Source organism: Pseudophryne corroboree, chromosome 1 (assembly GCF_028390025.1).
Source record: "Pseudophryne corroboree isolate aPseCor3 chromosome 1, aPseCor3.hap2, whole genome shotgun sequence".
Classification (NCBI taxonomy): Eukaryota; Metazoa; Chordata; class Amphibia; order Anura; family Myobatrachidae; genus Pseudophryne; species Pseudophryne corroboree.
This window is the reverse complement of record NC_086444.1, coordinates 790738606-790764458: the sequence shown is the minus strand read 5'-3', so window position 1 is coordinate 790764458 and position 25853 is coordinate 790738606. Positions and strand designations below refer to the sequence as shown.

General features: G+C 43.9%; 1 protein-coding gene and 1 long non-coding RNA gene across 2 annotated transcripts in view; both read left to right on the top strand.

The window, feature by feature from the left end:
• The window catches only part of BANK1 (B cell scaffold protein with ankyrin repeats 1), a 1166863-nt gene that overhangs the window by 392287 nt on the left and 748723 nt on the right, over positions 1 to 25853 (top strand). The gene's annotated exons all lie outside the window — the stretch shown is intronic.
• Positions 23883 to 25413, top strand: LOC134945623 (uncharacterized). Its single transcript, XR_010182137.1, has 4 exons — positions 23883 to 24153; positions 24621 to 24717; positions 24813 to 24918; positions 25117 to 25413. It is a non-coding gene; the product is annotated as an uncharacterized LOC134945623 (long non-coding RNA).

The following is a 25853-nucleotide window of genomic DNA, read 5'->3' as shown; positions in this document are numbered from 1 at the left end:
ATATAGACATACACCAGTAGATGACTCAAATAAAGAACAGCCCAGTGGTGTTGGCTTATTGACAGATAGCAGGTACAACCGTACTCACTGTTACATGTACACTGGTTATGGAGTGGATATAACGAGATAGGTGACAGACACCCCTGGGCGCGACTCTGAATATCAGCTTGCCTTTGATACCAAAAAGAGGGGTAAAAAGTGGAGCTGGAGAGGAACAGGTTTTCATACAGATCACCAGATGGTGAGAGTATACTGCAAATGGGTAGCTGTGCATGGATGCTGGAACAACTTTATGCAGGTGTTAGCAAGGTCGCTCTTAGGAGCTTAGTAAGAGACTTCTGTCTACCCCCATTTCACCACACAGTCTTTCTTATACAGTCAAGAAATAAGAAAAAAGATTGCTCCTGCTCTTTCTCACTAATGATTTGGTGGCCATCTTGGGATAGAGCATGAGTCCTCCCTGGAGGACAGGAAGACTAGAATCTGTGTAGTAACACACTCTTCTTTCAACACCCACCTCCACCAAGGTACATCTGCCCTGCAGCACAGCATTGTGTGATTGTACTCCTGTCACCCTCTCTTTGTCACCTATTGCCTCTTACCTCTTCGAGTCATCCTCTGCCTCTCCTTGTCACCCACTGGCATGTGGAATATTATAAATTTGGGTTGGGTAAGAGGATGGGGGACCAAAGTATATATTTGCACCTGGGTAACATAGTTGTTGAGGTTAAAAAAGATAATTTGTCCATTGAGTTCAACCTGGGTAGCCTAGCCATGACTCATGTGTGATGCCAGGTCTCATCCCAGGCAATGTAGTATTGCATCTTCTGCAATTGCGGGTGAGCATTCTACTAATAATAAGGGAGCAGAAGTGCAAAAGATATGCCACTGCTCCTAGCTAACGGCACCTGGAATTGCCCGCTGGCCGCTGCCAATGACACCTTCCAGCTTGCATTCCACACAGTGTGGCAACAGCCCATGCTGGTAGGCAAGGTGGGTCAGCCCTCCAGGCAGGGTAAGCCGACCCGACAGAGGTGGTGATGGGACTGGCCGATCGGGAACTTTATCAATGCACTGGTGGCCCAATCTGCCACTTCCGCCGTGCCCGGAGAGGAGAGTCGACAGCCAACCCCAGGCCCTGGCAGATGTGCAGTGGATTCGGGAGGTGCAACTGAGCAAACCCCTGGATTCTTCCGACTGCATTGGCTGCAGCCCATAGAAGCTGGATTGGGCTGCTTATTGCAGCCCAGTCTGGCAGTCCAAGATGAAGGAAACACCTCCCAATGGGACTGCCTTGTGTATTTGTGACTGACAGATAGGACTAATAGGAAGTTGCTACCAGTCACAATGAAGCCAGTGTAGTCACGCACTGCATCTGACTCACTGACACTGACCTGGATGGCAGATTTTACCTGGGGGTGCTGCAGTCCATACTGTAGATAAAATCTGCCACTGTATATAACTATTTATATTAAACTATATTTATTAAACTATTTATATTATACTATTAAACTGAAAATTTTATGTTTTATGACTTTCAAATTGCTATGTGATAGTATTCATCTTTCTTGTGTTATGCAACTGATAATTAGTGACACTTCAAATGCACTCTAGAGTTGATGTTGATATAAGTACCAGAGGCTGAATAAGCAAAATATCGGTGCCACAGTTTACTAAAACTCTTACAGAAACAGAGCTTGCATGCTGTAACCATAACTCACAGAAATTGCTATTAGGTGCCAGCTAGCACTTCACATTACAGCAAATTGTGAAGTTTAATTTCCTTAAATGCATCAATGAATTAACTAATGCACACAGTACATATTCTTGCTTGGTAAAATGCTGAATAGCAGTAGAAGATTTAAGTAGACTCTATCAGCGGCTCTATTTCATTTGAAGATGTACGGGTAAATTATTAATTTACATTATCCTACAATTTTATTTTAAAAGACAGATTTAAGAGTCATGAAAAGTTTAAGAATTTAACAATTTACACAACACATTTTTCTTTTTCACATAGTGGAAAAACCCCCCTGCAAAAAGTACAAGAATAAGATAAGGGTGTTATTCAGAGATGGTCACAAATTTTACGAGCGGGCGTCATTGCAGGCGCTGGATCCCCTGAAATCGGGACCGCTGTATTTACCATTGGGACTCCACCTTGTGTTATACAACATTGACGGAAACCACACGTAAGACTCCGAATAGGAGCATACTCTCACGTCACTTTTCTGTCTCTGCTGATGGGCAATAAAACACGGAACATTGCTTTCACAAAAACTTTTAAGGAACTTGTATTCCTGTATGGGTTCTAGAAGCACATTGTTGCGCATTATAACAAATGTATTATACGGACTGAAACACAGTTAATCATTTGTCCATTTGAGAACTGTGCACAGATCAGCTTGGTTCGACCTCCTTGTGTTATTTTTAATAGTATTTGATAATACTGAGTATATTAATGTTCTTATATTGTTAAGATATCTTAGACCGGTCTAGTTTTTTATGTGTATTAAAACATATGAAATATATGGAATTTATTGTTTGGTGATTTGAACATCAGCCATACCATATCATATAGCGCAAAGAGTTAATTGTTAGAATCACAGATTTTACTGTCTGGGCAAAATCTGCGACCATACTGCTCACATGTTGGGCACCGCCCAGCACAGGTTAACGCTGCACAGCATTGTGGCACTGTCCCGCCGCGATGTGATGACAATTCAGTTGCGATCACATTGAATAGAGGTTGATTCCTGCCTGTGCAGCATGGCTGCATAGGTAGGGACACCACTGCCAAGTTTCCTACTGCAGGAAATCCAGATAACGTCATTGGCCGGCCCCAAACACATCCATGTCATTTCTGCGTTTCCTGCCCTCCTCTGCCCCAATGCTGCATTGCTGCCCCCTGGATGTCCGTCGCCTGTCAATCACTATACAATTGCATCCTTCTGGGATGTGATCGCATAGTGAAGGGTCACGCATGCGCACTACAGCCAATGCCAGTGCGCAGATCCTTTGGACGTGGCTCTGCGTGTGAATGCATCAACGACGTCCATCTCTGAATAAGGCCCTAAGGGCCTAATTCAGATCTGAACGCAGCATCAAATTTGTTAGCTAATGGGCAAAACCATGTGCATGGGGGTGGGGGGGGTCAGATATAACATATGCAGAGAGAGGTAGATTTGGGTGGGGTGTGTTCAAACTGAGTACTGTAGGTCTATGTGACACATGACATTACATTGTGTCTAACATATATAACTAAGTCAAAATCAGTGTTTTATTACTTACTTTTAATGATATAATTGTTATTATTGCAAATGTTTGATGTGTCGTCATCATTAAGTCTTGGAATCCAGTTTTCCGTGTGCGTAACTTCAGTATTCATTGTTTAAGTATAAAGTATAATGGGAGTTATACAGTATTTTAAAACAAATGAGGAGATGTATATTGGAGCAGGTTTGTATATGATCTTATAGTTTAGTAGAAGCAGTGGCAGCATAAGGGGGGGCGCGGGCCGTTCATCCTTCCAGGGGGTTGCATCAACATTCTGACTGGTCCATAGTGACAGAAACCAGGCGCTGCAGTGTGACATTAACTTACAGCATTTGGCTCCCATCACTGAGAAGCCACGCTCCCTGGGGCTCTATGAGGCCTACCCCCTTTTGTGAAGCCACGCCCCCTTTCGACCCTGGTGCCGCCACTAAGTAGAAGTACTGTATTTTTATTGGATTATGTAAAATACAGGCAACTAATGTAGGAAATGACACGGCATAGCTGGTTTAAAATTGAAGTGGACTCAGATTCCATAGCTGTGCAGGGACTCCATAATCACACTAGTCTTTACTCAAATCCTGGATGCTTGTAATATATACAATATATATTCAGATACATCAGTCATTGGCTGTGCTGTATAGCCAACGCATTATGTCTGTGAATGACATAATTCACAGACATAGCGTTTGTACCCAATGCTGACCCACGGCCGAAATATCGCTCAGTGTGTACCTAGCTGAACTAATCCACACTGGGTACCTAAGTCAGGTAAATTAGATTTTTTTTATCTCATAGCAGAGCACATCTGGCTCAGCTGAGCCTGGTTAATATAGTAAATGTGGTCTCTTTGGGGAGGGACTCCATGACCAAGTACATATAAAATATTAACGAACCTGCAAATACTTTGATTCAGTAATGATAAAGAAACTGAAAAACAAAATCAGTGCAAATGAAAAATAAGTTAGTCAGACACCACTTATAATTACTGTAACAATAATGATAAATTATTCTAATAAAGATATTATCAAAAATCTGTGTTTAAAGAAAGGTTACAGGTTCTTACAGAAATGTTGCTATGGTTGCGGGAATACAAAGAAAGACAGAAAAGCCAAACAAAAAAACCAATTGAATAATACTGGACATTACAAAATATGAGCTGTGAATCTTTAGCCCTCGCAAAGATAAAAGGCACTTGAAGGGTTTTATTTTATGTTAATATATTCCTTTAATACAGTGCAGGGCTTTATGGTTTTCCTTTGTAGTTACTATAGTAACCTTTGTAGTAATTACATCGATGTTATAAGCTACTGAATTCAATAGAATTTGACCACTTACAAAGGAAAAACATTTCACTGAGTCTCACCTCTTAGCCCAGTTACAGTGTTGATTGTACTGCTAAAAGATATTCAAAATTATAATAGATTTACTTAAAAAAACAAAGTTGTTTTGCGAAAATATTACCATTGTTAGTAGTGATGTGCACCAGAAATTTTTTGTGTTTTGTGTTTTGGTTTTGGATTCGGTTCCGCGGCCGTGTTTTGGATTCGGACGCGTTTTGGCAAAACCTCCCTGAAAATTTTTTGTCGGATTCGGGTGTGTTTTGGATTTGTTTTTTGTTTTTTTTTACAAAAATCCCTCAAAAACAGCTTAAATCATAGAATTTGGGGGTCATTTTGATCCCATAGTATTATTAACCTCAATAACCATAATTTCCAGTCTATTCTGAACACCTCACACCTCACAATATTATTTTTAGTTCTAAAATTTGCACAGAGGTCGCTGGATGACTAGGCTAAGCGACCCAAGTGGCCGACACAAACACCTGGCCCATCTAGGAGTGGCACTGCAGTGTCAGACAGGATGGCCGATTTAAAAAATAGTCCCCAAACAGCACATGATGCAAAGAAAAAAAGAGGTGCACCAAGGTCGCTGGATGGCTAAGCTAAGCGACCCAAGTGGCCGACACAAACACCTGGCCCATCTAGGAGTGGCACTGCAGTGTCAGACAGGATGGCACTTCAAAAAATAGTCCCCAAACAGCACATGATGCAACGATAAATGAAAGAAAAAAGAGGTGCAAGATGTAATAGTCCTTGGGCCCTCCCACCCACCCTTATGTTGTATAAACAGGACATGCACACTTTAACAAACCCATCATTTCAGCGACAGGGTCTGCCACACGACTGTGACTGAAATGACTGGTTGGTTTGGGCCCCCACCAAAAAAGAAGCAATCAATCTCTCCTTGCACAAACTGGCTCTACAGAGGCAAGACGTCCACCTCCTCCTCATCCTCCGATTCCTCACCCCTTGCACTGTGTACATCCCCCTCCTCACAGATTATTAATTCGTCCCCACTGGAATCCACCATCTCAGGTCCCTGTGTACTTTCTGGAGGCAATTGCTGGTGAATGTCTCGACGGAGGAATTGATTATAATTCATTTTGATGAACATCATCTTCTCCACATTTTCTGGAAGTAACCTTGTACACCGATTGCTGACAAGGTGAGCGGCTGCACTAAACACTCTTTCGGAGTACACACTGGAGGGGGGGCAACTTAGGTCAAATAAAGCCAGTTTCTGCAATGGCCTCCAAATTGCTTCTTTTTCCTGCCAGTATACGTACGGACTGTCTGACGTGCCTACTTGGATGCGGTCACTCATATAATCCTCCACCATTCTTTCAATGGTGACAGAATCATATGCAGTGACAGTAGACGACATGTCAGTAATCGGCAGTTCCTTCAGTCTAGACCAGATGTCAGCACTCGCTCCAGACTGCCCTGCATCACCGCCAGTGGGTGGGCTCGGAATTCTTAGCCTTTTCCTCGCAGCCCCAGTTGTGTGAGAATGTGAAGGAGGAGCTGTTGATTGGTCACGTTCCGCTTGACTTGACAAGTGTCTCACCAGCAGGTCTTTGAACCTCTGCAGACTTGTGTCTGCCGGAAAGAGAGATACAACGTAGGTTTAAAATCTAGGATCGAGCACGGTGGCCAAAATGTAGTGCTCTGATTTCAACAACTTGACCACCCGTGAATCCTAGTTAAGCGAATTAAGGGCTCCATCCACAAGTCCCACATGCCTAGCGGAATCGCTCTGTTTAAGCTCCTCCTTCAATCTCTCCAGCTTCTTCTGCAAAAGCCTGATGAGGGGAATGACCTGACTCAGGCTGGCAGTGTCTGAACTGACTTCACGTGTGGCAAGTTCAAAGGGTTGCAGAACCTTGCACAACGTTGAAATCATTCTCCACTGCACTTGAGTCAGGTGCAGTCCCCCTCCTTTGCCTATATCGTAGGTAGCTGTATAGGCTTGAATGGCCTTTTGCTGCTCCTCCATCCTCTGAAGCATATAGAGGGTTGAATTCCACCTCGTTACCACCTCTTGCTTCAGATGATGGCGGGGCAGGTTCAGGAGTGTTTGCTGGTGCTCCAGTCTTCGGCACGCGGTGGCTGAATGCCGAAAGTGGCCCGCAATTCTTCGGGCCACCGACAGCATCTCTTGCACGCCCCTGTCATTTTTTAAATAATTCTGCACCACCAAATTCAATGTATGTGCAAAACATGGGACGTGCTGGAATTTGCCCACATGTATTGCTCGCACAATATTGGTGGCGCTGTCCGATGTCAAAAATCCCCAGGAGAGTCCAATTGGGGTAAGCCATTCTGCGATGATGTTCCTCAGTTTCAGTAAGAGGTTGTCAGCTGTGTGCCTCTTATGGAAAGCGGTGATACAAAGCGTAGCCTGCCTAGGAATGAGTTGGCGTTTGTGAGATGCTGCTACTGGTGCCGCTGCTGCTGTTCTTGCTGCGGGAGGCAATACATCTACCTAGTGGGCTGTCACAGTCATATAGTCCTGAGTCTGCCCTGCTCCACTTGTCCCCATGTCCGTGGTTAAGTGGACATTGGGTACAACTGCTTTTTTTAGGACACTGGTGACTCTTTTTCTGAGGTCTGTGTACATTCTCGGTATCGCCTGCCTAGAGAAGTGGAACCTAGATGGTATTTGGTACCGGGGACACACTAACTCAATAAATTCTCTAATTCCCTGTGAATTAACGGTGGATACCGGACACACGTTTAACACCACCCAGGCTACCAAGGCCTGAGTTATCTGCTTTGCAGCAGGATGACTGCTGTGATATTTCATCTTCCTCGCAAAGGACTGTTGGACAGTCAATTGCTTACTGGAAGTAGTACAAGTGGTCTTCCGACTTCCCCTCTGGGATGACGATCGACTCCCAGCAGCAACAACAGCAGCGCCAGCAGCAGTAGGCGTTACACTCAAGGATGCATCGCAGGAATCCCAGGCAGGAGAGGACACGTAAGACTTGCCAGTGACATGGCCTGTAGGACTATTGGCTTTCCCGTCTAAGGAGGAAATTGATACTGAGGGAGTTGGTGGTGTGCTTTGCAGGAGCTTGGTTACAAGAGGAAGGGATTTAGTTGTCAGTGGACTGCTTCCGCTGTGACCCAAAGTTTTTGAACTTGTCAATGACTTCTGATGAATGCGCTCCAGGTGACGTATAATGGAGGATGTTCCTAGGTGGTTAATGTCCTTACCCCTACTTATTACAGCTTGACAAAGGCAACACACGGCTTGACAAATGTTGTCCGCATTTCTGTTAAAATAATTAAACACCGACGAGGTGATTTTTTTTGTAACTTGACCAGGCATGTCAATGGCCATATTCGTCGCACGAACAACAGGTGTCTCCCTGGGTGCCTGACTTAAAGAAACCACCACACCATCAGAATCCTCCTTGTCAATTCCTCCTCAGCGCTAGCAACACCCATATCCTCATCCTGGTGTACTTCAACAGTGACATCTTCAATTTGACTATCAGGAACTGGACTGCGGGTGCTCCTTCCAGCACTTGCAGGGGGCGTGCAAATGGTGGAAGGCACCAACTCTTCCCGTCCAGTGTTGGGAAGGTCAGGCATCGCAACCGACACAATTGGACTCTCCTTGGGGATTTGTGATTTAGAAGAACGCACAGTTCTTTGCTGTGCTTTTGCCAGCTTAAGTCTTTTCATTTTTCTAGCGAGAGGATGAGTGCTTCCATCCTCATGTGAAGCTGAACCACTAGCCATGAACATAGGACAGAGCCTCAGCCGTTCCTTGCCACTCCGTGTCGTAAATGGCATATTGGCAAGTTTACGCTTCTCATAAGACTCTTTTAATTTTGATTTTTGGGTCATTTTACTGAACTTTTGTGTTTTGGATTTTACATGCTCTCTACTATGACATTGGGCATCGGCCTTGGCAGACGATGTTGATGGCATTTCATCGTCTCGGCCATGACTATTGGCAGCAGCTTCAGCATGAGGTAGAAGTGGATCTTGATATTTCCCTATTTTACCTTCCACATTTTTGTTCTCCATTTTTTAATGTGTGGAATTATATGCCAGTAATATATCAATAGCAATGGCCTACTGTACCGTACTGCTATATATTATATACTGGTGGTCAGCAAAATTCTGCACTGTCCTCCTACTATATATACTGTGCACAACTAAAATGCACCACAGGTATGGATGGATAGTATACTTGACGACACAAAGGTAGGTAGAGCAGTGGCCTACTGTACCGTACTGCTATATATTATATACTGGTGGTCAGCAAAATTCTGCACTGTCCTCCTACTATATATACTGCGCACAACTAAAATGCACCACAGGTATGGATGGATAGTATACTTGACGACACAGAGGTAGGTAGAGCAGTGGCCTACTGTATCATACTGCTATATGTTATATACTGGTGGTTAGCAAAATTCTGCACTGTCCTCCTACTATATATACTGCGCACAACTAAAATGCACCACAGGTATGGATGGATTGTATACTTGACGACACAAAGGTAGGTAGAGCAGTGGCCTACTGTACCGTACTGCTATATATTATATACTGGTGGTCAGCAAAATTCTGCACTGTCCTCCTACTATATATACTGCGCACAACTAAAATGCACCACAGGTATGGATGGATAGTATACTTGACGACACAGAGGTAGGTAGAGCAGTGGACTACTGTACCGTACTGCTATATAATACTGGTGGTCAGCAAAATTCTGCACTGTCCTCCTACCTACAATGCAGCACAGATATGGAGCGTTTTTCAGGCACAGAACGTAGATATTTTCAGCACACTGAGCACAGATATTTGCAAGCACACTGAGCACAGATATTTGCAGCACACTGAGCACAGATATTTGCAGCACACTGAACACAGAAACTGAGAGAACGCTGCACGTCCTCTCCCTATCATCTCCAATGCACGAGTGAAAATGGCGGCGACGCGCGGCTCCTTATATAGAATAGGAATCTCGCGAGAATCCGACAGCGGGATGATGACGTTCGGGCGCGCTCGGGTTAACCGAGCAAGGCGGGAGGATCCGAGTCTGCCTCGGAACCGTGTAAAATGTGTGAAGTTCGGGGGGGTTCGGATCTCGAGGAACCGAACCCGCTCATCACTAATTGTTACATTTCTAACCAATTCAGATCGGAACTTCTCATCATGGGCCTAACTCAAAAGCAGTTGCAAAATGGCTATTGTACGCACATTGGGTGTCATTCCGAGTTTATCGCTCACTAGTTACTTTTAGCAGTCATGCAAATGCATAGACGCCGCCCACAGGGGAGTATATATTCGTTTTGCAAATGTGCGAATGCCTGTGCAGCCGAGTTGTACGAAAACATTTTGTGCAAAACAAGACCAGTCCTGTAGTTACTTATTCTGTGTGATGATTGCTGCGACGAAGGTCCCAGAATTGATGTCAGATACCCGTCCTGCAAACGCCTGGACATGCCTGCTTTTTCCCAAACACTCCCAGAAAACGGTCAGTTGACACTCATAAACGCCCTCTTCCTGTCAATCTCCTTGCGATTGGCTGTGCGAATGGAATCTTCGCTAGATCCAGTGCACAGCAGTGATGCTCTTTGTGCCTGTACGACACGCGTGCACATTGCGGCGCATATGCATGCGTAGTTTTGCCATTCTTTTACCTGATCGCTGCGCTGCAAAAATCGGCAGCAAGCGATCAACTCGGAATTACCCCATTGGGCCTAATTCAGAGTTGATCGCAGCAGCAAATTTGTTAGCAGTTGTGCAAAACCATGGCCCTCATTCCGAGTTGTTCGCATCGCAGCGATTTTCCGCTAATTGCGCATGCGCATTGTTCGCACTGCGACTGCGCCAAGTAAATTTGCTAAGAAGTTTGGTATTTTACTCACGGCATTACGAGGTTTTTTCTTCGCTCTGGTGATCGGAGTGTGATTGACAGGAAGTGGGTGTTTCTGGGCGGAAACTGGCCATTTTATGGGTGTGTGTGAAAAAACGCTGCCGTTTCTGGGAAAAACGCGGGAGTGGCTGGAGAAACGGGGGAGTGTCTGGGCGAACGCTGGGTGTGTTTGTGACGTCAAACCAGGAACGAAACTGACTGAACTGATCGCAGTGGCAGAGTAAGTATCGAGCTACTCAGAAACTGCAAAGAAATTTCTATTCGCAATTTAGAGAATCTTTCATTCGCAATTTTGCTAAGCTAAGATTCACTCCCAGTAGGCGGCGGCTTAGCGTGTGCAATGCTGCTAAAAGCAGCTTGCGAGCGAACAACTCGGAATGAGGGCCCATGTGCACTGAAAGAGGGAGGGGATATAACATGTGCAGAGAGAGTTAGATTTGGGTGGGGTGTATTGAAACTGAAAACAAAATTGCAGTGTAAAAATAAAGCAGCCAGTACTGTATTTACCCTGCACAGAAAAAAATAACCCACCCGAATCTAACTCTCTCTGCAAATTTTATATCTGCCACACCTACAGTGCACATGGTTTTGCCCAACTGCTAACAAATTTGCTGCTGCGATCAACTCTGAATTACCCCCATTGATTGATATTTTCTTACTGCGAATGTGCGGCAGCTGCCTCCTGCTCCTATTATACTGAGACACAGGCTTGCCGCTGGCCTAATATAGGGGGAGCATGCAGCTCCTCCCAGGCAGACCTCCCTTGTAGCTTTAGGACAGAGCTGGATGGGTGAGGCAGTAAATGACTGTCCTTTACAGCTGAGCAAGTGTGTGTGTCACTTGCTGGGGGCTTTGTTAATATGCTGGCCAGGTGAAGTACTGTACTAACTGTTCTGATATTTGGGGGGTATGCTATTGCTATGTGTGTTTTGGTGGTCATTCCGAGTTGTTCGCTCGTTGCCAATTTTCGCTATGCTGATATTTGTTGCTAAATGCGCATGCGCATGGTACGCAGAGCGCATGCGCTAAGTTATTTTACACAAAATTTAGTAGATTTGCTAATGTTCATGTGGCGCTTTTCAGTTGCACTGCTGATCGGTGAATGATTGACAGGAGAGGGGCGTTTCTGGGTGGTAACTGAGCGTTTTCCGGGAGTGTGCTAAAAAACGCAGGCGTGCCAGGTAAAAACGCGGGAGTGTCTGGAGAAACGGGGGAGTGGCTGGCCGAATGCAGGGCATATTTGTGACATCAAACCAGGAACTAAACGGACCGAGCTGATCGCAATTTAGGAGTAGGTCTGGAGCTACTCAGAAACTGCAAGAAAATATTTAGTAGCAGTTCTGCTACTCTTTCGTTCGCTATTCTGCTAAGCTAAGATACACTCCCAGAGGGCGGCGGCCTAGCGTTTGCAATGCTGCTAAAAGCAGCTAGCGAGCGAACAACTCGGAATGACCACCTTTGTGCGTATATGCTGTGTGTGTATGCTACATGTGTGTTTTTGTGTGTCTATGCTATTTTGTGTGTTTGTGTGTGTATGCTGTGTGTGTGTGTGTGTGTGTGTGTGTGTGTGTGTGTGTGTGTGTGTGTGTGCTATGTGTGTGTTTGTGTGTATATGCTGTGTTAGTCTGTATAAATTGTGTGCAGGGGTGGATTGGGATGGAAAACAAGCCCAGGGATTTCATGAAAGCAGCCCTAATGGGGGGGTGTGGTCTGATAAGGGGGTGGGGTCTGGTGAGAGGGGTGGGATCGCTCTTCATAGGGCCTGATTGTATACAATTGTGGCCTTCCTTGTGTGTCTTGCTGCAGTTGTGTCTGAGACCAGTGGCAGATTGGGAACTGAAAGCGTCCCTATAAAATTTTGTAGAAGTGTCCTGACATGGGCAGCACAAGAGGTATTGTTAGTAAATGATGCGCTTTGTGCCTGTGTCCATCTACCATAGAAGCCTATGGGCGCAACCCCTAGTGTTTGTCCTCTTGTGCCAGTGCCTCTCGGAGGCGGAGCTTAGTATATATAATGCCCTGCTCCTCCAGCTTAGAGTGAGTGAGAGAGACTGTGACTCACAGCGTTCAATTGTACGTATCACGGCTCTGGAGCGGACGCTGAGACGGGCGCCGCATCTTCTCTACATCAGGAGTCAGACTGCATGACTGTGTAGCCCTCCGTCCCTCACAACTGGAGACAACTCCTGATAAATACCGCTACCACTACTGTTACCTTGTATGATATAAGGGCCCCTAATTGCCTATATCAGTATTACATCTGAGTCACCTGTGTTCACTGAATAAACCTGCATTACTGTTTAAGTCATTAAGTGTGCGGACTGATGTCACTGCACCAGGCAATTCCAATACACTCTGCCAACAGGTATAACATACCGTGTAGCCATGGCAGCATCACTGGATGGCAGAGTTGCTTCACTGCAGAGATGGAATAACAGAATGAATGGGGACAATGCAATGGGTTGCCTGTCATGTGGAGGGTGGGGCTACATGACAACACACAAAACAGGCCCCACAGACACATCGGCCTACCAGGAATCTTCCTGGTGAGCCCTATAGCCAATCCACCCCTGGCTGTGTGTGTCTGGTATGTATGTATGTGTTTGTGTGTGTGTGTGTGCGCGCGCTATATGTGTTTAGTGTGTATTTGCAGTGTGTGTGTGTATGCTGTGTGTGTGTTTGTGTGCATATGCTGTGTGTGCATATGGTGTGTGTGTGTGTGTGTGTGTGTGTGTGTGTGTTTGTGTATACAATATGCTATTTTTGTGTGTATATGTGTGTTTTTGTGTATATGCTGTGTATGTATGCTACATATGGAAAACCCCCATGAATATCCTGTGTTTGCCCTTGTTTGGGTTGGGACTGGGGAGTGGTCAGGTAAACGCAGGCGTGTCATGGCCGTTCAGGTGGCGTTTTATGGGCATGCACAAATTAGTAGTTGAGATGTTACTTGCTACTGGAAAGCCCTTTGCGTCCCAGGAGATCAGCTCAGCCTGCTATTCTACAGAGGCACTGAGATCTGCATGAAGACCTAAGATGGAACAATGGTACAGCTGAATCAGCAATTTTACACTGTCGGAAGGAAATAATTCGACAGTGGAGGTCATTCTGACCTGATCGCACGCTGCCATTCATCGCAGCGCAGCGATCAGGTCAGAAGTGCGCATGAGCCTGCGCCGCAGTACGCCGGTGCATGGCTGACGGCTGTCATTGCCTAGTGATTGCCTCTGCCTGATTGACAGCCAGAGGCATTCGCTGGACGAGAGGGGGTGGCATGGCGGCATTTGTCCCCCGTTTTGTGGGTGAGGTCCGGCCAATGCATGTGTTGCCAGACCGTGCAGGGGGCGGGCCGCAGCGGCTGCATGTGACATCAAGCAGGGCAATGACGAGTAGCTCCCGGCCAGCACGCAAAAGCTGCGCTGGCCGGGAGCTACTCCTGAAGTACAAAAGCATTGCCGCTGTGCAATGCTTTTGTACTTCTACGACGGGGCAGGGACTGACATGCGGGGTGGGCTAGCCCTGTACTGGGCGTCCTCCCGCATGTCAGGGTGCCTGATCGTAGCTCTGCTAAATTTAGCACAGCTATGATCAACTCTGAATTACCCCCAGTAGTGGGCATCCCTATGCTCAGGTTAGCTTCTGCTCATATTTGCATGTAGTCGTAATTGCGTACGGCAAATGATAGAAAAGGCAACAGCAAGAACAACCGAACCAGAATTAGGCCCCATATGCTTTCAGCACCATACAGATTTTTTCAGGAAGGTAGCTGTGGGTCAGCTTTTTAATTTGATTTATACTGGAATTGTTTATATGTGTGTAATATTTTATGGTGTACACAGTTGATAAATAGTAGAAACCAGCAGAAACACGCCAGCAAGATAGACTTAAAAAGGAGCTTTGGTTTATTGCAGTGCACAGGTATTGGACAGGCATAATGGCAGCCATCTTGGAAAAATTAGCAGATGCCTCACTTATGGAGCATCATGGAGACAGTACTTCACATACCAATAGGAATGAAATGTCCAGTGGGAGTAAGTGTCCGCATACGACGTGAAAGGGGCATGCAAACAAATGCCAGGGCTGGAAAGTGACCCTGGTCCATCACTGGGCTCCACCATTCATGAGCAGAAAACAATATAGCTTGCCACATATTTAGGACAAAGTTAAAAAAAGGTCACATTACCAACATAAACACAAAGGTTCACTGACAATAGGGCTTTTTGTCCTTTGATAAATTGGTAATGTCATTATGTCCTACAGAAATAACTTTGCTGTACAGTATCACCCGATCAATGGGGAGGAATGCAAAACACAAACAGTGAAGTCAGAGTGCTTTGCGTTTATGATACTGCATTGGACAAACCAGTATAAGAGAGACTTTTCCAACTGTATCTGCTTCAACAGGTATAAGAAATACAGCATACATCAAACACATAAAAAAATAACTTGCACAATCTATAATACAATAACCTTTTCATTGACCGTAGTAAAAATGATTGACAGGATTGACTAGTGTAACCATAGAAACTGTTCAGCATTCAGACAGGCTAGAATGGAAATTTTCAGTAAAACAACAAAAGAGCAAATTGAAACAGGAAAATGCAACATCGTAGATATTATTCTTTAGGAACTTACATTTTCTTATACTAGATAATTAAAAACACAGAGGAATCTCAGAAATTACAGAGTGTATAGAAAATAAATGTGTATTCATTCCATTAGGGCCTACAACAAAAATCCTGGGGACCGGCACACAAATACCTCTGGGGCCCCCCTTGACCTCCATCCACATAATCCTCCCCTGCGTGTGCCTCCCCTGAATGTATATATATATATATATATATATCAAACAAAGTCCCGGCACTCCTATGGCCAACAGGTGAAACGCTGGGGTGCCCTCCCGGTGACTGTGTGTCACAATGTAGCAATCGGATAACGGCGGCACTCACCATACTGGTGCAGTTTTCCTTAAAACTGTGTCAGTTTATTGAACTTTTGGCCCAAAGGTTCAATAAACTGACATAGTTTTAAAGAAAATTGTACAAGTCTGGTGAGTGCCGCCGTTATTAGATAGATAGATAGATAGATAGATAGATAGATAGATAGATAGATAGATAGATAGATAGATAGATACTGTATATTCAGATAAAGATAGAAATATAAAAATATACAGATACATAGATAGAAATATACAATAGATAGCTAGATATATAGAGATCAATAGATTTATACAGAATGATAAAAATATACTGATATAAATATACAGAAAGATATAGATAGTTATATACAGATAGATATAAATATACATATAGATATAAATGTACAGATAGAGAGATAGACAGATATACATATAGATATAAATAGATAGATAGATAGATAGATAGATAGATAGATAGATAGATAGATAGATAGATAGACAGACAGATATATAGATGTATATTGAAAGATTGTCACTTAGCACACCACTGCGTATCTGCAGGGAGTGGACACTACTGCTGTTGAATGTTGTGCCGGGCCGGCGGCTCCATTGCCACTTGCCTCTCGCCAGGCTACAGCTCCTCCTTATCTTAGGTGAGCACGGGTTACGGCAGTGGAGAGGTAGGGAGAGACAGAATAGGGAAGGGCCGGCGCTGATGTTGGATGTATAGTAAGTATAGTATATAGTATAGTATAGTATAGTATAGTATAGCATTCTATACTATATACTATTATTTATTTATTTATTAGCAGTTTCTTATATAGCGCTGCATATTCCGTTGCGCTTTACAATTAGAACAACAATTATAGAACAAAACTGGGCAAAGACAGACAGACAGAGGTAGGAAGGCCCTGCTCGCAAGCTTACAATCTATATACTATACTATATATAGTATAGTATAGTATACTATATATAGTATACTATACTATATACTATATATACTATAGCATAGTATAGTATAGTATCACTTAAAAGGTGATGGGGGTAACTGTGGGGGGCACCCTGGCCGGCAACCTGCTGGCTTGATTGTATGGGTTTTTTCGTTTTCTTGCACTGCACCGGATGGGTGGCCAGCGTAGACAGTCTATAGATCACAATTGTGCTGCAGACCCATTTTGTTTGTGAGTGTGCCCATTTAAACCTGGGAACCCCAGTGAATGTCGGGCCCGGGACGGGTGTACCCTTTATACCCACTGTCGCCGGGCCTGGATTCTATTGATGCACTATGTATATTATTTGTTTCATATAGAGATGGTGCGGAGTCTTGTACTTTGGTTCTAATTTCATCATCGTGTTTTTGTTTTGGAAAATCACCTTCAAGTGTTTTGGAACGGAATTCGGATTTAAAATCCAAATCTTGGGTTTTTGAGTTCTTGAAAATGTATAAAAATAGTCCATAGGGGATGCAGTCAAAATGCCCGCTGTCAGGATCCCAGCGTTCTGGAGACCAACGCCGGAATCCCAACAGCCGGCATTTTACAGTTTTTTGTGTGTAGTACAATAGTAATGAACGTAAAAGTTTGTCTCATTTTATTGTTTGCTGTGCATTTTCATTGTCTTGTCAGTGCTTATTTGTGTGTGCCTGTGTTGTGTATGTGAGGAGTGTAGTATAAATGTTAGGGGGGCATTCAATTAGCTGTGGGGTTTACCCTGCAGCGAATTGCCACACTGGAGGTATTTAGTTAGCAGGTAATACCCTGCGAGCGAGTCCCCGTAGTTGGACTAAAGCATGGAGCTGTCAGGTAAATACATGAAACAAAAAAATGCGAATAGCGCTCCCCAATTAGGATATATATCACCAGTACGTAATGTCCATCAGATTCTTTCAAGCAGTATTGATAACAGTAGTTCACGTTCTGATGTCTTCTCACATAGCCGTTCAAGATACCTCAAATGAGATTAGAAAAAACGCCTCTTATAGCGTAAAACAATTTTTCCATTTATTCTAAAACGTTAAAATTTATAAGATAACAAATAATCAGTTATCCACCACCTTACAGAGTAACTGCGTACCAGAGTGGGCCTATACAAGGCATGTGTTGCACATGAAAGGGTTAGTCCCGGGTGTAACTCCTCCACGGTCCAGCTGTTCTGCCCTTCAAGGTTCCACGCTGTATCAGTCTCTGCCTTGATCCACCTAGGTTTGTGGTAACCTGTTGAGTAGCTGCACCCCTTGCATTTCAGCGCAGTAGATATATTTTTCTGTTTGAAGCTGTGAGGTAAAGTCCACTTAAAAAACCTATTGATTCTGCAGTTTACGTGGAATTAGTGGGTTTCTGTGCCTGAATCCTGATTTTTCGGAATGGGAAAAAGGCTATTTAATTGAGTAGCCTTCTCCCACGCCACAGAGGGTTTTGCCAGCAATTAGTGTAACCCTGCGACTAATTGAATACCCCCTTAGTGAGGGCTTTCTTTTTCAGTGTTTGTCTTGTCTTTTTTTGTTTTGTTTTTTTGTTATTCATTTAGTTGGAGGGGGAGAGGAGAATGAGAAAGAGCAAAGAGTACCCACATGTACAAAGTTGTACCTAGCCTCACTTCCTTGCTGACATTAGATTTACATTTAGCATACTTTCCATTAAAATGTTTGTTTATTTATGTATTTATTTATTTATTTATTAGTACTGTAAAAAAATGTTAACACGACAAACAATATATTTTTGTCAAGGTACACCAAATGTGGTATTATGGTTTTGTGCAATGTTGTGCAGTTTCAGACGGCAGAGTAAAGCCTATTTTGACAAACGTGTCATTTGTCTTCTTTATTTTTTAACAGTTGGTGTAAATAGCCATCAAACACATATATTTATTTAGAATATTGCAATAACAAAACACAAAATAAAGGATATAATAAGTTAATAACATGTGAAAAAGTGCTTTGTCCAGTACAGTGTGTTTAGAACTTGCCTGACATGCCTGTCAGCTGGTAGTCTGTTACTTGACGGTTTGGCCGTCGGTTTGCAGTCTGTTCTTGGTCGGTTTGAAAACAGATGCATAGTAAAACTGTGGTTTGTATACTTGTTGATGTAAAGTAATCGATAGTTAGCTCGATATTATAAAGTAGGTTATTTGGTTGGTTATCGGTCAGTTTTGCCTTTAGTAAATTGCCGGATTGCAAAATAGGTTGAAATCGCCTACAACACTGCAGATGAGTAATACGCCTGTATCATACTTGCCTACTCTCCCGGAATGGCCGGAAGGCTCCCGAAAATCGGGTGACCCTCCCGGCCCCCCAGAAGAGCAGGCAAATCTCCCGATTCGCGGGGTCCCCCCTGCCCGTCCGCCCACTTAGTGTGAAAAGTGGGCGGTCCGGGCAGTTGATGACGCGATTCTTGCTGAATCGCGTCATCATAGCCACACCCCCTGCAGTGTAATGCCGGTGATCGCGGCATTACAGATCGGGGGGCGTGGATTAAAGGAGGTGTCACAGTGACCCCGCCCTTGCTCCACCCCACCCTTGCTCCACCCCATCCCGCCTCCGGCCCACCCCCTCCTCTACGTCACAGCCTCCCCTGCCCGCCCTCTGAGCCGACCTGGCTGCTCTCTCCCGCAGAGAGCAGCCAGAATGTCGGTAAGCATGGCCTGTATACAGGGACGGATTGGGATGGAAACACCAGCCCTGGAAATTTATGGAAGCAGCCCTAATTGGGGCAGAGTCTGTTGAAGTGGATAGACACAGTCGGGACCTCCTTTGTTTTACGTTATGTTAATGTTTACCTGCGACTTTATGCATATGCTCCTACAATGCCCTTCCCTGATGTACATCCGTTCGCCTGTATATACAAGGACTGATATGCCCACTTTCAGTGTCTACTGACACTGCTGTCATGCCTTTAATCTTCTTCTAATTTTATTGATTTTTCATTCTACAAACCCCTTTTTTTAACCTTATATGTTTCAAAGTACAAGGAGGGGGAGTACACACTACATACAGTACAGGGAGGGAGCACACACTACATACAGCACAGTACAGGGAGGGAGCACACACTACTTACACCACAGTACAGGGAGGGGGAGTACACACTACATACAGCACAGTACAGGGAGGGAGAGCACACACTACATACAGCACAGTACAGGGAGGGAGCACACACTACATACAGCACAGTACGGGGAGGGAGCATACACTACATACAGCACAGTACAGGGAGGGAGCACACACTATATACAGCACAGTACAGGGAGGGAGCACACACTACATACAGCACAGTACAGGGAGGGAGCACACACTACATACAGTACAGTACAGGGAGGGAGCACACACTACATACAGCACAGTACAGGGAGGGAGCACACATTACATACAGCACAGTACAGGGAGGGGGAGCACACACTACATACAGCACAGTACAGGGAGGGAGCACACACTACATACAGCACAGTACAGGGAGGGAGCACACACTACATAAAGCATAGTACAGGGAGGGGGAGCACACACTACATACAGCACAGTACAGGGAGGGAGCACACACTACATACAGCACAGTACAGGGAGGGAGCACACAATACATACAGCACAGTACAGGGAGGGAGCACACACTACATACAGCACAGTACAGGGAGGGAGCACACACTACATACAGCACAGTAAAGGGAGGGAGCATACACTACATACAGCACAGTACAGGAAGGGAGCACACACTATATACAACACAGTACAGGGAGGGAGCACATACCACATACAGCACAGTACAGGGAGGGAGCACACACTACATACAGCAAAGTACAGGGAGGGAACACACACTACATAAAGCACAGTACAGGAAGGGAGCACACACTACATACACCACAGTACAGGGAGGGAGCACACACTACATACAGCACAGTACAGGGAGGGAGCACACACTACATACAGCACAGTACGGGGAGGGAGCACACACTACATACAGCACAGTACAGGGAGGGAGCACACACTACATACAGCACAGTACAGGGAGGGGGAGCACACACTACATACAGCACAGTACAGGGAGGGAGCACACACTACATACAGCACAGTACAGGGAGGGGGGGAGCACACACTACATACAGCACAGTACAGGGAGGGAGCACACACTACATACAGCACAGTACAGAGAGGGGGAGCACACACTACATACAGCACAGTACAGGGAGGGAGCACACACTACATACAGCACAGTACAGGGAGGGAGCACACACTACATACAGCACAGTACAGGGAGGGAGCAAACACTACATACAGCACAGTACAGAGAGGGGGAGCACACAATACATACAGCACAGTACAGGGAGGGGGAGAACACACTGCATACAGCACAGTACAAGAAGGGAGCACACACTACATACAGCACAGTAAAGGGAGGGAGCACACACTACATACAGCACAGTACAGGAAGGGAGCACACAGTACATACAACACAGTACAGGGAGGGAGCACATACTACATACAGCACAGTACAAGGAGGGAGCACACACTACATACAGCACAGTACAGGGAGGGAGCACACACTACATACAGCACAGTACAGGGAGGGGGAGCACACACTACATACAGCACAGTACAGGGAGGGAGCACACACCACATACAGCACAGTACAGGGAGGGAGCACACACTACATAAAGCACAGTACAGGGAGGGGGAGCACACACTACATACAGCACAGTACAGGGAGGGAGCACACACTACATAAAGCACAGTACAGGGAGGGGGAGCACACACTACATACAGCACAGTACAGGGAGGGAGCACACACTACATACAGCACAGTACAGGGAGGGAGCACACACTACATACAGCACAGTACAGGGAGGGAGCACACACTACATACAGCACAGTACAGAGAGGGGGAGCATACACTACATACAGCACAGTACAGGGAGGGGGAGCACACACTACATACAGCACAGTACAAGAAGGGAGCATACACTACATACAGCACAGTACAGGGACGGAGCACACACTACATACAGCACAGTACAGGGAGGGGGAGCACACACTACATACAGCACAGTACAGGGAGGAAGCACACACTACATACAGCACAGTACAGGGAGGGAGCACACACCACATACAGCACAGTACAGGGAGGGAGTACACACTACATACAGCATAGTACAGGGAGGGAGCACACACTACATAAAGCATAGTACAGGGAGGGGGGGAGCACACACTACATACAGCACAGTACAGGGAGGGAGCACACACTACATACAGCACAGTACAGAGAGGGGGAGCACACACTACATACAGCACAGTACAGAGAGGGAGCACACACTACATACAGCACAGTACAGGGAGGGAGCACACACTACATACAGCACAGTACAGGGAGGGAGCACACACTACATAAAGCATAGTACAGGGAGGGGGAGCACACAATACATACAGCACAGTACAGGGAGGGAGCACACACTACATACAGCACAGTACAGGGAGGGAGCACACACTACATACAGCACAGTAAAGGGAGGGAGCACACACTACATACAGCACAGTACAGGAAGGGAGCACACAGTACATACAACGCAGTACAGGGAGGGAGCACATACTACATACAGCACAGTACAGGGAGGGAGCACACACTACATACAGCAAAGTACAGGGAGGGAACACACACTACATAAAGCACAGTACAGGAAGGGAGCACACACTACATACACCACAGTACAGGGAGGGAGCACACACTACATACAGCACAGTACAGGGAGGGAGCACACACTACATACAGCACAGTACAGGGAGGGAGCACACACTACATACAGTACAGGGAGGGAGCACACACTACATACACCACAGTACAGGGAGGGAGCACACACTACATACAGCACAGTACAGGGAGGGAGCACACACTACATACAGCACAGTACAGGGAGGGAGCACACACTACATACAGTACAGGGAGGGAGCACACACAGGGGCGTATCTACCTATTGGCCAGGATGGCACTCGCCAGGGGCGCCAGCCGAGGAGGGGCGCCAGCCGAGGAGGGGCGCCGCCCAGCGGTGCCACCCGCGGCCAGTAGGTAGATTTAATATTACGCAGCTGTCCACTCCCGCCCCCCAAGGTGTGTCTCCCACCCGCCCCGGTAGTTCGTCACCCCGAACTGACACCTGCTGCACTGAAGACCATAGCAGGCAGCCGCAGCAGCGGCAGTCACTGTAATTGGCCGCGGTGCCGTGGTCCGACACAGCGCTACAATCAGGAAACTACATAAACTACAGCTCCCAGCAGCCTTTGCTGCCGGGAGGTCACTGCAGCAAAGGCCGCAGGTAAGGTGCAGTTTCTTGATTGTAGCGCGGTGTCGGACTCCGGAGCCAATTACTGTGACAGCGGCTGCCTGCTATGGTCGAACCTGGGCGTCAGTGTGGGTGAGGGACTTACGGTGGAGGGGGGGGGGAGTGCTCGGGGGTACAAATATATAAAAAATGTATAATATATATGTATATATACGTATGTGTGTATATGTATGTATACGTATATATATATATATATATATATATGTGTGTGTGTGTGTGTGTGTGTGTGTGTGTATGTATATGTATATATATATATATATATATATGTGTATGACAAGAATTACTCTCCCACTGCGCTATTTCAAATAAAACACTAAAATTAATTAATTATATGGCTGCCTGTATCCTCTAAGTTCCCTGTTAGGAGGAACTAAATGTGGAAATATGAAACGAAATAGAGGAGATGTTATATATTTACTTTTATTTACTTTTATTTATTTATTTATTTTCTTTCTTTTATTTATTTATTTATTTATTTATTTATTATAGCTCCAGCATCATGCAATACGATCAAGGGGAATTACCCACAGGGGATCAGTCTAATATGCAGGACATGAAACTGAGTTAAATGAGATGGGGTGTGTCCAACATCATTCCTGGCATTTAGCCAGGTTTGGTTTCCCTAAATAGTAACCAGAGAGACAGTGAAAAGCATTATGGGTAATATTAATCAATTAGGTATTTCCTCCTAAGGAGTTATTCTCATAATAATACCGTTAATACACTTAGTTTGATTATTTGAAAATTATAAATCTATGCACTTTTGGTTAAGTAATCTCCATTCTAATATAGTAAATGGAGCACATATATATAGAGCACCAATCACATAGCAAGGGAAGTGATGTAATCACTTTTCCCTTTATAAAGGGTGGTTATCAGGTCCAATGCCTCATTATACAGAGACTTGGCTGTCAGCACTGCACCACTGGAGGGTAAGGTTTTGTTTTTGATTTTACAATAGTATATTATCAACTTTGAAAGTGGTCCCATTTATTAGTATACACTTTGTACCAACTATATGTATTTTATTGACTGGTTAACCACTAATCATTTATAAATTTAATTTTTTAAAGAGTATATGATATGCACTAATTATATATATTCACTATATAAATATGACAGATGTATTCATGAATATGAAACTAAGTTGTATGAGTTATACACTCACTTATATAATTTTTATAGTTAATAGATCTTCCCCTTACTAAGTGAAAGGAGTATTTGTTTCTCCATGGGGTGGGAACTCTTTGTACCATACTGGTACTTTAATAGATGGTCTAATTGATATCAACCCAATTAATTTACCATGTCTACCACGTGTTCTAAATTGGTTAGACATTATTCCCATTTGAATTGCCTTCACTCCTGAGTCTCTGAGTGTCAGGTTCAAGCTGCTGACCGACGAGGTATGTGCTATATTATAGAGATTTCTTTAATGATTGGCACTAATGAACTACACCCCCTGTGGGTAGCACTTTGAGTAATTTCTTTGAATTATTCGATCATAGATCAGTGATACCGTCCATAAAGGATGGGTTTCCCTAATAAACATATCATGTGGGTTCACTATACTGATGGTTAATACAATTAGTCCTGGGTTTTCCAAATATGAATAAATGGCTGGTTATAATCAGATCATTTAGTAGAGGATCGTTGTATAGTGGTAACATTGGTGTTTGTTATAGCCAATTCTGTGGCTTTGTTCTGTATCATATATAGAAACCACACGGGTTAGTCATGAGATCTGTTCATTAGTGATCAGACATTAATGATACCAGAATTTTTATAATTATGGGTGTCAAAATAAGATAGAGGTCTATTTATGAACTCGTAGGTGTTCTTATAATTAATACCCAATTAATCAATTTATTAGGTTCCTTATGCTTGCGAACCAGTTAGATTCTATACACATATGAATCTTCCCCATATTCGAATATCTGAATGTCAGACTCAAGCTGATGATATATGAGGTATGTGCCGTTCCCTTGGATTAATTCCAATCTCTGCCTAATTGAACAAAAAGTGTCCTTTAATTAATAAAGGTTATTAAATGTTTTTTAATTAGGTATGGTCCCCGCTGTATCAATCAAGTCCCATTGAAATATTAAAACGTTGTTCATACATCTTTGAATGACCTTTTATGTGCTGACAATATGTTCTGAAATGAAGAGGTATGTTTTTTTACAACCTGTTTTTTTACAACCTGTGCTTTTTGGTTCTCTTTTTTCCTCTTTCTTCATGTTATTTATTCTGTTTTCCTCCTCATGTTGCTATGTCATGTTCTTTTGATACCAATATGTCATGTTATATGTGAGTGTAAGATGCTTATTGCTATGTATTTGTTTTGACTTATTATTCTACAATTGTAGATTTTACCCCTGATGAAGTCTTGGAACAAGACGAAACGCGTTGGGTTATTTATCTATCTATTATCTGATGTTACCTCCGAATCTACAATAAGGAGAAGGAGGAAATCGTAGTGATATATCTACGCTTTTTCCTCATCACTACAAACTGATTGTTCAAATTGTGCGACAAATGTAAATGTATCAACTCTGTATACTTATGAACATTTGTGTCGGGTTTATATGCTGTTTTAATAAATTTTTATGTTAGTATTTGTTATCTGATGTAATTTATCCGGAGAGTACTGTAAGGGTCCGTTTTTAGGTAGGGCGTTGATATAACTCCCTTGGCGCCATCTCCTCTATTTCGTTTCATATATATGTGTATGTATATATATATATATATATATATATGTATATATGTATATATGTATATATGTATATATGTATATATGTATATATGTATATATGTATATATGTATATATGTATATATGTATATATGTATATATGTATATATGTATATATGTATATATGTATATATGTATATATGTATATATGTATATATGTATATATGTATATATGTATATATGTATATATGTATATATGTATATATGTATATATGTATATATGTATATATGTATATATGTATATATGTATATATGTATATATGTATATATGTATATATGTATATATGTATGTATGTATGTATGTATGTATGTATGTATGTATGTATGTATGTATGTATGTATGTATGTATGTA